Source organism: Phoxinus phoxinus (genome assembly GCF_949152265.1).
Source record: "Phoxinus phoxinus genome assembly, chromosome: 7".
Classification (NCBI taxonomy): domain Eukaryota; kingdom Metazoa; phylum Chordata; class Actinopteri; order Cypriniformes; family Leuciscidae; genus Phoxinus; species Phoxinus phoxinus.
The window spans coordinates 14,806,509-14,819,787 of NC_136882.1; the positions used below are offsets into that span (position 1 = coordinate 14,806,509).

General features: G+C 37.6%; 1 protein-coding gene and 1 long non-coding RNA gene across 2 annotated transcripts in view; both read left to right on the forward strand.

Moving 5' to 3' along the window:
* st6gal2a (ST6 beta-galactosamide alpha-2,6-sialyltranferase 2a) overlaps window positions 1–13,279 on the forward strand; it is a 77,823-nt gene that overhangs the window by 17,364 nt on the left and 47,180 nt on the right. The window lies entirely within an intron of this gene.
* On the forward strand, window positions 3,228–8,506 carry LOC307001886. Its single transcript, XR_013798353.1, has 3 exons — window positions 3,228–4,578; window positions 5,830–5,990; window positions 8,180–8,506. It is a non-coding gene; the product is annotated as an uncharacterized lncRNA (long non-coding RNA).

Here is a 13,279-nt window from a genome sequence, read left to right on the forward strand (position 1 = left end):
AGATGCTTTGACTGTTTGCAGTCTATGCTGACAGAAGTGTTTTACTAGTCTCTTGTGGCAGGCGTCATCATCTTTACCACTGTTTGTGGTCAGCAGCATGGATGAGACCTAAATACACTTTAACAGAGTCATCAGGAAGTTTGGCTCAGTTATCAGACACTGCCTTGGCACGTTGGAGGCGATGGTGAGCGTTCTACTTTCAGCAAATCTGTGCTCCATCATGTAGCATGAATGCCACCCCTTACTTGGCACAGCTCAGACAAAAGGGCGCATTCAGCAACAAACTGATTGCACTATGGTGCATGAAAAGAGACAGGACGTCCTTTGTTCCGTGAGCTATGGAGTTGTAATATGTGAACAATCTGTCTGATTTGCACATTTTTATCCTCTCATATCATTTGCACCGCTTTCAACACAATATAAAATGTTCTGCTGATATCCCTAGTAATTTTTTTTGCTTGCTTGGTCTTAGTAAATCCTGTGTTGCATTTAATTTTACTTCTGCGGTTTCCACGCTGTATAACAATTCTGTCATTGTGGTCATTTACTTTATCTTGAATATGAAATGAAGGATACGCAAGCGTGACAGAAAATTGTTCAAATATACTACCTGCTCAATTGTAGCAAATGGCTGTCGTCCTGGTTGTATCACTATAAATCTCTTCTGCACAGCAAGGCTGCTTTTAATTTGATCGAAATGCAGTAAAAGCACCAATATTGTGAATAATTTTTTGTGTTCTTCGGAATAAAGAAAGTTTGGAATTCTTTCCCCCCCCCCCCCCCCCCCTTTACGCTACACCAGGTGGCGGCTATAAAAGACCACAATCTGCCCTTGCATGTGGATTCATGGAAGTGTATAGATTGAAGTGTATGAATGTGTATTTAAATGAACTCCGTGGTAGTGCACGGTTGCATTTGTGGGTGGCTATTTGTGTGTGATTGCCAATAGTCATGTATGTGAGAGTTGGCTTCTGTTCATCAGAACAGTTGGGAGACTGTCTGTCTCCTCCCAGTTGAATACCAGACGTCATCCTGTGCCCAGGTACACAGCGGCTTTCTGGACCGCCACTCTCAGGGTCAAAGTTCATCCATGTTTCCTGTGGAACAGATGGAGCCTGGTATGGGTGAAGGTGTGTGAGCCTTTAGTCTTCATATCAACAAGCTTTTCTCTCTGGGCCAGTGTTTGTTGTCTGTCAGTTATTAATTGATATTAAAATGAGTGACGATACAGATAAGCTAATGATTATTTTAATGTTATGGCCGATAAGTTATAACCAATAAAAGGCAGAAATGAATGCAATTAGATTTTTTTGGATAAATAAATAAATAACTTAACTTATACTAAAATCAGTAATTCTTATTGCTACAAATTAAAGCATCACAACATTACAATGTACGGTACAGTACAAAAAGTGGATGTTCATTTTGAGATTTGCAAAATAACATTTAACAGTTATTAAATTACTTTTAAGTACCGTAAGCATTAGACTATATATATATATATATATATATATATATATATATATATATATATATATATATATATATATATATATATATATATATATATATATATATATATATATATGAAAATGAGAAATGTACAGCTAAATTGTAACAAGCATGTACAGAAGAAACTTTTATAGCAGCTTTTTACTTCTTCTTTTTTTTAATGAGATTCCAAAGAGTCTCAAGAGGGAGACATTTATCTTTTTCTCTGCTGTGACATGATCTAAAGCTATTTGCTTTCTTTCCTCTGAGATAGTTGCTGTGCTTGTGTGTGAGAGCCCTTAAGGAGGACTTGTTTTGTGTGTGTGCGCGTGTGTGTGTGTGTGCGCGCACTAGATGGTTGGAATGAGGGCCGAATCGGTCGCCTGCAGGGTGAGTGCGATACCATGTTGAGCGCCAACTTGGCATATACACAGATACTAGCTCCAAAACCTAGTGGACTGCTTACTGCCTAGATCGGTAGCCACCTTCAAAGGCAACATCCTAGCTGAAATAGAACCTCATAAGTGACTAATTTGGAACATTCGTCATGTAGCTCCTCACACAAGCTGCAGGTGATGTGAGAGGGACAACGCAATACTGTAATAAGCATACATATACATAGCACAAACCCGTAATAAGCATACATTTACATAGCACACACCCATTTAGGTATTTTTTTTTGCACCTATTTTTAAATCCAATTCTTTTTAATACTTTTTTTTTTTTCTAAATATCTACACTGTTAGACTTTGCCGTAATTTTACAGTTACTTACCGCAAAAAAGCCCAGTAAAATACCACTTATATTATTTACGGTTAACTACTGTAATATGCACTGCATTGTGGGTATTTTGTGTGAAATTTACAGTAACTTACTGTATATGGTAATTTACAGTACTTTACTGTTTACGCAAAAGCAGTAGTGCTACTGTAAATGAAGAAGACAGATTTCTTGAAGTGTGTAGGCTTCTTTTGACAAGGCCTGCCTCTTTGCAGTATATATGAATTGGCATATATGCAAAGCACTATACAGGAAAGAAAAAATAAATAAATAATAATAATAAAATATATATTAAAAAAAAATAAAAAATAATCAATACATTAATAAATTAAAAAAGGATTTTAAATACAGAAATGTTGGCCCTCTGAAAAGTATAATCATGCATAGTTATATACTAAATATATTAGTTTCACCTTTTAATTTGAATTACTGAAATACATGAACTTTTGCACAATATTTTTTATTTTTTTATATATAGTTGCCTAACTTTCCTAATCATTGCCTTATAATTCACGGGATGACTGCACTTGTGTTCATTGTGTACACAACCGTGTATTAGGCTACTAGGGCTATATGCATATTGTATTAATGTGTTAGGCCTATTAAAATGTCATAAAAAAAATGTTTTATAGTTTTTTCCCCTGTGTTCTGCAGATGAAAATCACGAATCTGCATTCTCAATAAGCAATGCACACGCTGGATGTTTAAAAGTTAAATAAAAAACACGTGGATGGAAGGATTTATTTTAATCCTATATAAATATGTCATTTTTATATTAGCATTTTCTCCAAAAACTGGTTCCCATACATAGACATTAGACCTTATTTTTTATAATTTTATAAAATTACTATTTTAATTGTTGCTCGCGTGCAAAGCCCGCGCAACAGCCTCGCAGAATGTAATTATAAACAGAGGTTTGTGTGTCAAGCGCGCGCTTATCAGACGTCCCTGCTGACAGTGGATCGCCACAGACGCCAGCTGTGAGTTTTTCTGAGGTAAGTAGGCTACTTTAACTGAACAAATTTCTTTTATGTTACTTTTACAGCGTAAACTATTACCAATATCAATTAAATATAGCTAAATGTATGAAGAAAGTAAATAATACAATCTAATAGGCTATTATTACTAAAAGGACAGTCTGAAGGAACTTAGTTTTCCTCAAAAACTGCCGCTTTCATATCCCATTATGTCTGACTGCCTTTTCCAGTCGATGGACCCAATCTAGTATTTACACAAACAATGGTTTTCCGTAATTTTTACGACCAGTTAAGGCATATTTTACTCGTCATTTAAAAAAATACCGTTAATGTGTGTGACGTTAGGCTATTTTGAAGTTACCTAGCGCGTTTTTTTCAAAGGCACTCTCTCGCGCTCTCGCTCCAGGCCGATTCTATGGGTGTGCTATGCACCCTCAAACGCAAGCAAGAGCACCCTCAATTGATACTGTAATAATATTTTGCCGCAACAGATTTGCCAAACGCCCCAGTGTATATTTGTGCTTATTTGTGTTCACGCTCTGGAGAACGGACAATTAATCCATTTACAACGCGTTTTGCAGCGGTGAGCAGCAATGTAGCCAATCACAGATTACCGGTAGTTGTTGGTCTCTTGAACGCAATGGCCAAACAAAGGTGTTCAAGTTAGTTAGTCAGAATCTACTCACCGCCCATAACGCCATTTAAATTCAGTGTCGATTTATGCAGGCTCGCGGATTTCGGGCTCGCGAACAAATGTCCTCTATTGAGGACAATAAAGAATGAATATGAATGTGAAATGAATATGAATCCTCTCATTAACAAAGTGTAAACACGATGTAAGAGATGTATTGGACCGACAGCTGCAAACTATTTCTGAAGTGACAGCTAAATTTACATAATAGTATCATACGTGCTGGATTCACTCTGCACAGGACAGACATGCTTAAAATAGTAACGCTTTTAACGCAATATAAAGGCAGGCTAATAGATTAATTGATACATTTTCATTGCAAAATATTTTAGAAATTCTATGCTAATTATTGGTAAAACGGCCCCCTATCCCTTCCTCCTCTCCCTCCTGCATGTTGTAGGCTAAAAAGTTATATTCTCTTCTCTCTTTTTTCAGTGTCGATTGTCATCTGATTGTGTAAGTGATCAATCTAGCAGTCATAGATCTGTGATTAATCATGTTCATAACATATAGTCATTAGCCAATAATCATCGATGAAAAAATAATGTTTCTTCTTTTTCTCTTTTGTCTGTGTCAACAGGAGCTAACTACAGCCCAAAGGCTCTTTTAAGAGCCACAGCACTGAGGGTCTTTGACTTTGTAAGTATATGTTTTGAGTAACTATCAGATGCATTATGTGATAATGGAGCCTTGCAGGCCCTACGCTTTCTTTAATTTATTCGTTTAACCATATTAAATGTGTCATATTTTGGGCCCTGGTTTAACGATCTAAACGTATGATAGGGCCCTTTATGTCAAATTTATAAATTAATATAAATTGAGTTATAATAATACAACACAATCAGGAAGAATAGCGCGTCAGGCGCGAGTCATTTCAATGTTAAGTCAATGCAAAGACGCGTTACGCGCCTTTGCATTGACTTAACATTGAAATCACTCGCGCCTGACGCGCTATTCGCGTCCGGTGTGTGGGTGCAGTCAGAAGTGGCAGGAATGCATTTAAATTCTTGATAACAGTGTTATGAGATTAAAGTCAGCATTAAAATCAAGATTGACCCTATTTACTTTGTTTGCGCATATTACTAGTCTTGTGGTGAACAATGAATCCGTGCAAGTTAATACACAGAAAAAAAATAGTTTGCCGTGGTAATCTATAATCAAAGTCTGAAAAGTTACTTCCGGTCTGAAATGGCGTTCTTTTTCTGATGATGTAGGCTTGACGGCTTGGGTTGGAAAACGCTTAACCACTCCCCTCAAACCGTTAGTCTGCTTTGAGCGAGAGATGGAGAGGAGGAGCGCTAAAGTAAAACCCTGCCCTCTGTTCAATATTCTGTTTCACTGGGAAATACGTCACAACACTGGAGACAAGTCGTTTGCAACTTCCGGTTCACGCGTACTTTAATGTTTTAAATAGAAGGTTTTGATTATAAAAATATAAAATGATTTAAATAATACTTTAAAGGGTTAGTTCATCCAAAATTGATAATTCTGTCAGTAATTAATCACCCTCATGTTGTTCCAACCATGTAAGTCTTTCGTTCATCTTCCGAACACAAATTAGGATATTTTTTATGAGAGCTGTCTCACTCCACCATAGGCTTTCAGAGGGAATGAATCTTGCTGGCCCAGAAAAGTTATTAAAGAGATCGTTAATATATTTCAAGTGACTACAGTGGCTCAATCTTAAGTTTATCAAGCGACGAGAATATTTTTTGTTTGCAAAAAAAAACACAAAAATAACAACTTTATTCCACTATTAATTTCCTTCTCTCTGGGCCTCGAGTGAGTTCACTAGTATAACTGTGCAGCGCGTCTGTGTTAGAGGGCCGCTTTTAAAGATGACTACTGTATGTGTTAATATGAAAATGTAAGACCTGTGTTTTTTTTAAGATTCTTTTTAAGGATCAACCCTGAAGAGGTTGTGCACGGCCAAAGTTGGCACAGGTCGAAAGACAGGAGGTGTTGTAAAGAGAAAGGTGACTGCCATCAACTCCTGGGTAGCAACGTTTCTGCAGATGCTCACCGAATTTGAGTGGAGAACATTAAATTAGGTAAGTTTCTTATGCAGGGCTGGACTGGTACAAAAAATTGGCCCGGACAGGCCACCACAATCAGTCAGACACCAACACCAGTACACAATTTTTGCAGTTCCATTAAATATTTGTCCCTGCTGTTCTCAGGGTGTCCGTGAATCCTTTAAAGGACAACTCCGGTGAAAAATGAACCTAGGGGTAATTAACACATGGTTACCGAGTAGATCGTTCTCTGGGATGCGTTTTCATGATAATCGAATGTAAAGAGTTTTATCTCTAAATACAGATTAGCTTATAACGCTAGTATATGGGGCAGAGAGTAAGTTAAAGTAAATCGCTAGTTAATACCACTAACAAGGCTCAAAATAGCCTCACACTACCACGGTAGCATAATGAGGGTCCCTACATGCAAATCGAAGCATTGAGAACTTTGTACGTGTACAAACAGTTTAATAAGAAGATACTTTATAAAGACGCGTATTCAGACACAGCCATCTTGGAAAACAAGTCGAGCAACGATTGCCATGCTAAGTGATTTGAACTGTGACTTGAAATCTTCTGTTGTTTCCGGAAGAAAGCACTGAACGCAACAGAGAAAATAAATAAATACAAATAAAAATACAAAAATGAACAAGTCACAGTTCATATCACTTAGCACAGCGTTCGTTGCTCGACTTGTCGAGACTGTTTTCCAAGATGGCTGTGTCTGAATACGTGTAATGTACTGTCTTTATTAAGTATCTTCTTATTTAACTGTTTGTACACTTACAAAGTTCTCAATGCTTCGGTTTGCATGTAAGGACCCTCATTATGCTACCGTGGTAGTGTGAGGCTATTTTGAGCCTTGTTAGTGGTATTAACTAGCGATTTACTTTAACTTACTCTCTGCCCCATATACTAGCGTTATAAGCTAATCTGTTTTTAGAGATAAAACTCTTTACATTCGATTAACATTAAAACGCATTCCAGAGAACGATCTACTCTGTAACCATGTGCTAATTACCCCTAGGTTTATTTTTCACCGTAGTTTTCTTTTATAGGAACACTCCACCGTTTTTTGAAATAGGGCTTATTCACCGTCTTTCGTACATTTAGATAGGTGGGAAAATGCATTTGTCTCAGTGCATGCATTGTTTTAGTTTGACAGGGTCGGCGCTTGCTTAGCTTAGCATAATGAATGGAATCATTTGTTGCCAGCTAGCATGTACTCAGTAAAAGTGATAAAAAATAAAACACCTAATTACTACTGCGTATTCACAACTACAAATAGCGATGCAGATTAAGACTAGGTGATTTCCAAGGCAGATATTGACTTGGGACTCTATCATGGTGAAGCACAGGCGAAGCACTGCTACTTGGGCGCAGAGATATCACGCAACACATGAAATCTGTCAACTTACCGGCGTGACCTGCACCGAGTATCTTCGCTTTTGGATTGTGTTGAGTTTCAGTCGGCATAGGTTGGCATATTCCCCCACACTCACACCACCAGTTTGTGTTGGCTCTCATCCTCACGTCCTCAGGTTGTTGAGCGATCGCAACCTCCTCCTCCTGTTGTTCTATTTCCAAAGCACGCAGCTCCTCTTCTGAAAACTCTGGTTCATAGAGGTATGGTTCTGGATCTTGACTGTCTGAGAAGTCACCCTCTTCGTCTCTCACAAAATCAGCCATGTTCATCGCCATTTACTATGTCTACTGTAGGAAAAATAGCCAGCTACTATTATGTTGACTGGGATTTCATGTGTTGCGTGATATCTTTGCACTCAAGTAGCAGTGCTTCGCCTGTGCTTCACCCTAATATAGTCCCAAGTCAAAATCTGTCTAGGAAATCGCCTAGTCTTAATCTGCATCGCTATTTGTACTCGTTGTGAATATGCAGGCCACAAGAAGTAATTAGGTGTTTTTTTTATATCACTTTTACTCAGAACATGCTAGCTGGCAACAAAAGATTCCATTTATTATGCTAAGCTAAGCTAGTGGCGACCCTGCCAAACTAAAACAACGCATGCACTGAGACAAAAGTCTAAATTTAAGAAAGACGGTGATTAAGCTCATATTACATGTGCGGTGCTACCAAATCTGGTGCTGGTGCTACAATCTGTAGAACTTGCTGTTTGAGTGTGTTATGTCCAAGGATGTATTTGTTTTGTTTTTTTATTTATTTTCCCCTTTCTCCCTGTTTCTCTCTCTCTACTTCCCATAAGCAGAAAGGAATTGCTGCCACCTGACGCCAATGATCGGGTGTAAATCTGCTGTGATTGGAGGAGAGGAAGCTTTGGGGGCAAAAGCAGCACCATTCCTCAGATCAGTTATTTATTTGTAAACTTTTGTTGTATTGTTCTTTATCATACAAATGTATATTGTTATTTATTTGGGATTAGTAGAGAGGTGGGTGCCATTTCCTTTTGATTTAATTTCCTCTTGTTTTAGCTGAGAACTGTTAGTGTATTTTGTACTTGATTTAAAAAAAAAAAAATTTTTGCGTATTGTCATGGTCTGCTTTTATTTGTTATGCATGAATTTCTCTTTTAAATGTTGCATCACAATAAGTAAATTGAATGTAATTAATTGTGATAGTAAACAATAAATATGCTGATGTACATGAACTCAAGTAACTGTTTTGGAATTTATTCAATTCAATAGCATTAATAGTGTAAAATAAATGAAAAATAAGTTGCAGTAAGGGTATTGTACTGTAAAATGAAACTGCGGTAAGGGCATCATACTGTAAAATTAAATTGCAGTAAGGCATCTTACTGTAAAATGAAATTGCAGTAAGGAAATCATACTGTAAAATTAAATTGCAGTAAGGGTATCTTACTGTAAAATGAAATTGTGGTAAGGGTATCTTACTGTAAAATGAAATTGCGGTAAGGCCATCTTACTGTAAAATAAAATTGCAGTAAGGGCATCATACCGTAAAACACATTTACAGGTAAGCTACTGTAAAGTGGAACTTACAGTAACTTACTGGCAATAGTGCTGCCAGTAAGTTACCGCAAAAATACAATAAAATGTCTAACAGTGTAGTTCAGTCATGAATCTCTAGAGGGAGTGGAGTGATAGGTCCTTTAAAGGGGTCATGACATGAGAAACCAAATTTGCCTTGATCTTTTGGTATATAAGAGGTCTTTGTACCATTAAAACGTCCTGCAAGTTTCATAGCTTAAGACGTCCTCCCCATTATAAACGAATCATTTATTTAATCAAGCTCTAAATACAGCTCGTTCTGGATTCATGGTAAGAAGTGACGTCACGGTACGAAGTGACGTACCAGCGTTTGCATAATGACCGCCTCCAGCACAAGACAACTACGCTTTCAGCGCAAGGCAGCTACGCTCATTTCGTATCATCGTCGCGCCCGCGCGCCGCGCGCCTCACAAGTGTTCAGTCGACGGACAGCGAGTGGGTCTGTGTACAGGGAAATTACGATGCCACGCAGATGTGCTGTTCCTGGCTGTGGACAAACAACATCTTTGAATACGCTGCCGAAAGATCCAGTCGTCAGGGGAAAATGGATGCACTTTATTTTTTGCGGACGTCTCAGTCACGGCAGTGTTAGTTTAAGCGTGTGTTCTGTACATGTGAAGGATGACTGTTTTGAGCTTTGCCAGAAAACTGTTGCTCAAAGATAAGTCCGTGCCGACTATTCTTGGCTCAACATCGACGACGCAAACTGTAAGTAATGTATTTAAAACTTTAAACTACTTTTTAAATACGCTGAAAGATCCAGTCGTCAGGGAAAAATGGATGCACTTTATTTTTTGCGGACGTCCCAGTCACGGCAGTGTTCTATACATTTAAGGATGACTGTTTTGAGGAAAAAATCCCAATATGATGCTTGGCTTTGCCAGAAAACTGTTGCTCAAAGATAAGTCCGTGCCGAATATTCTGGGCTCAACAACGACGACGCAAACTTACTTTTTACCATGGCTAATATAAACACATTTGTATAAGAGAATCTTGAAAATATGTCGCCTTTCTAGTATGCCTACATGTGATAGAAAATTAAAAATGTTGCCTTTATCAATGCTGCATCTTCAAAGATGGCCTGTGCATGCATTTTTGTCCGTGGTACACCCTATCATTTCATTGGAATTAGTTAAATAATGTTAAACTGTTAGCAAATTAAGCTATAGGAAAATTATGTAACAATCCGTTTTCAAGTGTCTCGGGTTAATTTTGTTTTATTAATTCAAAATAGTTTCACTTTCCATGTGGACACGGGCTGATCCAGTCTTCGTTGTTGTGGTGATGGTTCATTTTCCTCTGATTCCGGCTCAAACATAATAAGGTTTTATCATTGCAAGAGCCATCGCTTCGCATGCATCACCTGCTATTAAACAGTTGCGCCGAATCCGCAAATGTTCTGGCTGGGGGCGTTAATAATTGATGCATTGGCACTGACGTTAGCCAATCATAACAGTGGGCGTTAACACTGAACTCTTAAAGGGGAAACACCCCCAAAACAGACTGTTTGAATCAGAGGATGAGAAACAGGGTGGGAAAAGGTCATAAATCACTACATTTTAAAAGTTTTTTGTAAAAAAAACTATAGTAATACTATATTTGCACCTAAGGGAACATAATAATAAAATAAAAAAAACCATGTCATGACCCCTTTAAATGCAATCTGCCAGCAATCACGGCACAAGCTGATTGGCCTCTGTTGATCCTGCAGCCAATGAGATTGCTTGTTCAACATTTAAATAGTCATGTTCAGTGTTTTCTGTAGGCTAGTCCTGCAGCACACTTTCACATTTACTCTGAAAACCTCTATCTCCCCAGCTCCACCTGCATAGATTTGCTACAGTATTTATGCATGTCTATATGCAGCAGCATATCTCACATGCTCACATCAGTGTGTCTGTGCATCTATTTGCAGTAGCAAGTCCATACTTGCTCTGCAGCAGCAGATGTAGTTCAAGACCAAATGCATTTTTGCCACATTTGATAACGTCACGTGCTAGGCTAAAACTATTCAGGGAGTTGTCGTGATTGAAATAAATGTAAAAACTATTTTTCTTTTTTTAAGTTTAGGCATCACAACATTTAAATTAATAAAAACATAAAAATGTATATAAAATTAGAAAATTTTATATTAATTGAGATTTGCTGAAGATTACAATGTAACTATGTTATTACATTAATAGTGTTTTTAAATGTTTTTTAAATGCGTTAGATGATGGCAAATGTAAAAATAGGGAAATTCAACAAGACAATTAAATATATATTAGCCGCCAATATGCGTACAATCCATATCTACTGAATCATTTAAAAAATATATATAATATTGGCCGATAAACAATATTTTACCATCTATGTGTCGCTATATTTGTATACTAAAATAAAATGGGAGACAGCTGAATTAAAGGGATAGTTTACCCAAAAATGAAAATGGTCGTCAATTGCTTATCATCATGCTGTTCCAAACTTTTTAATGATAAGATAAGATTTTCGCTCATCTTCGAAACCCAAATAAAGGTATTTTGGCAACACTTTACAATAAGGTTAATTAATGTATTAACTAACATGAACTAACAATGAGCAATACATCTGTTACAGTGTTAATTATCTTTGTTAATGTCTGTTAAAAAAAATACTGCTGTTCATTGTTTGATCATGTTCGTTCACAGTGCATTAAATGCAATCTTTGATTTTAATGTAATCGTAAATGTTGAAATTAATATGAACTAATATTAATGAATGCTATATAACTAAGTACTGTTCATTCTTAGTTAGTTTTAACTAGGTAGTTAACTAATGTTAACTAATTAACCTTATAATACATTTTTACAAATTTGGCAAACTGATGCTCTACCGCACTTGCTTGACGTATGAGAACAAACCTCATTGGTTCTTGTGGAAGCTGACTTCTACGTCCCTAAAATGGATAAGGGCATGACGTAACGCAACATAAAATAAATTAATTAATTCCCGGATCGTTTAACCCTGTTAATGTGTTTAAGGTGCTGGTGCAAAAGAACACGAGAACAAAGGGAGTTCAAATCAAGAAAATGTATATATTTATTTACAACAAAGTGCATAAAAGAGAGAGAGCGACTAGAAGAAAAAAAAACACACAAATACCGTACCCAGGGAGTAGGAACCTGAGCGGGGCTAAATCAAAGAAATAAATAAAACGAAACCCGCAATCTAACTACATCCCCATCCTAATAAACTAATACAACATAAAAAGAACATACAAAAAAAAAAATCGACGGCGTTCAACACGCCCTAACTAATCTATACGTAAAAACTCAAAACATACAGTAGTGGCACCCGCTCCTTATCTAGTGTCTTAACGTGTTTCCCTAGATGTTGCGAAATGGAAGTCACGTGACACACTTTCCTGGCCACTACTCCCTGGCCGGCTGTAAAGCAAAATGCAAAAAAAAATATAATGACTCAAAGTTTCACCTTAAGACAAAAACAACAAACCAGGAGAAAAGAAACTGTTAACTCGAAATTATAGCCTGCGAACAAAGAATCAAAAGAACGAAAACAAGACACGGCAACAAGACACGGCAACAACACAGCGTGACAAAACAAAAAGGATCCGCTCCCTCTTTCTCTCTCTCTCGCTTCCGGTCTGCATCAACAACAACAACAACAACAGTAAAAACAACAACAAAACACCATATCCTCTGAGCACGTAACACTGACATTCAAGAACTAACCTCGATGTGCAATGGACTTTCAATTGAGGGACAGAAATTCTCTCATTTGTTTTTGAAGATGAACAAAAGGATTTTTATTACAGAATTTGCATTTCCCTTTAAGTTACCTTGTTTTTGGAATAGTCTTCACCTCATGATTGGGCCTACGGTGCCTTTAATGCTGCCTGCATAGGCAGCTTGCTAGCTTTTGGAACAGATTAAGGATGTTCAGATGTCACGGTTCTAGTTTTATTGCTAACCTTTAGGTCACAGTGCTGTTTATGGGGATTATAGCAGCACTTCCTGTCCAGGCTTCTGTTCAAGTTGTAGATCAGAAGCAGAGAACCAAGTCAGACTTATTTAAATGTGATGATTTAGTCCTCATCTAAAATAGTGCTGAAACCAGAGATCTCTCACTCTCAGACAGACAGAAAGAGGAGGACCGAGAGGGAGGAATGGGAGCGGATGGCTTCACAGCTGTCCATGTGCAGTGTTAAAGCCCCTTTGACTCGACTTCATAGGGATCCTGTCCTGCCCTCTTTTCCCAGGGCCTTTAAGGCTCTCTGGATGAGCAAAGGGAATGTGTTGGGAGGCATTAATGGCAACGCAACTTAAACGTTCCACTCCAGGGCACTAACACACCTGCAA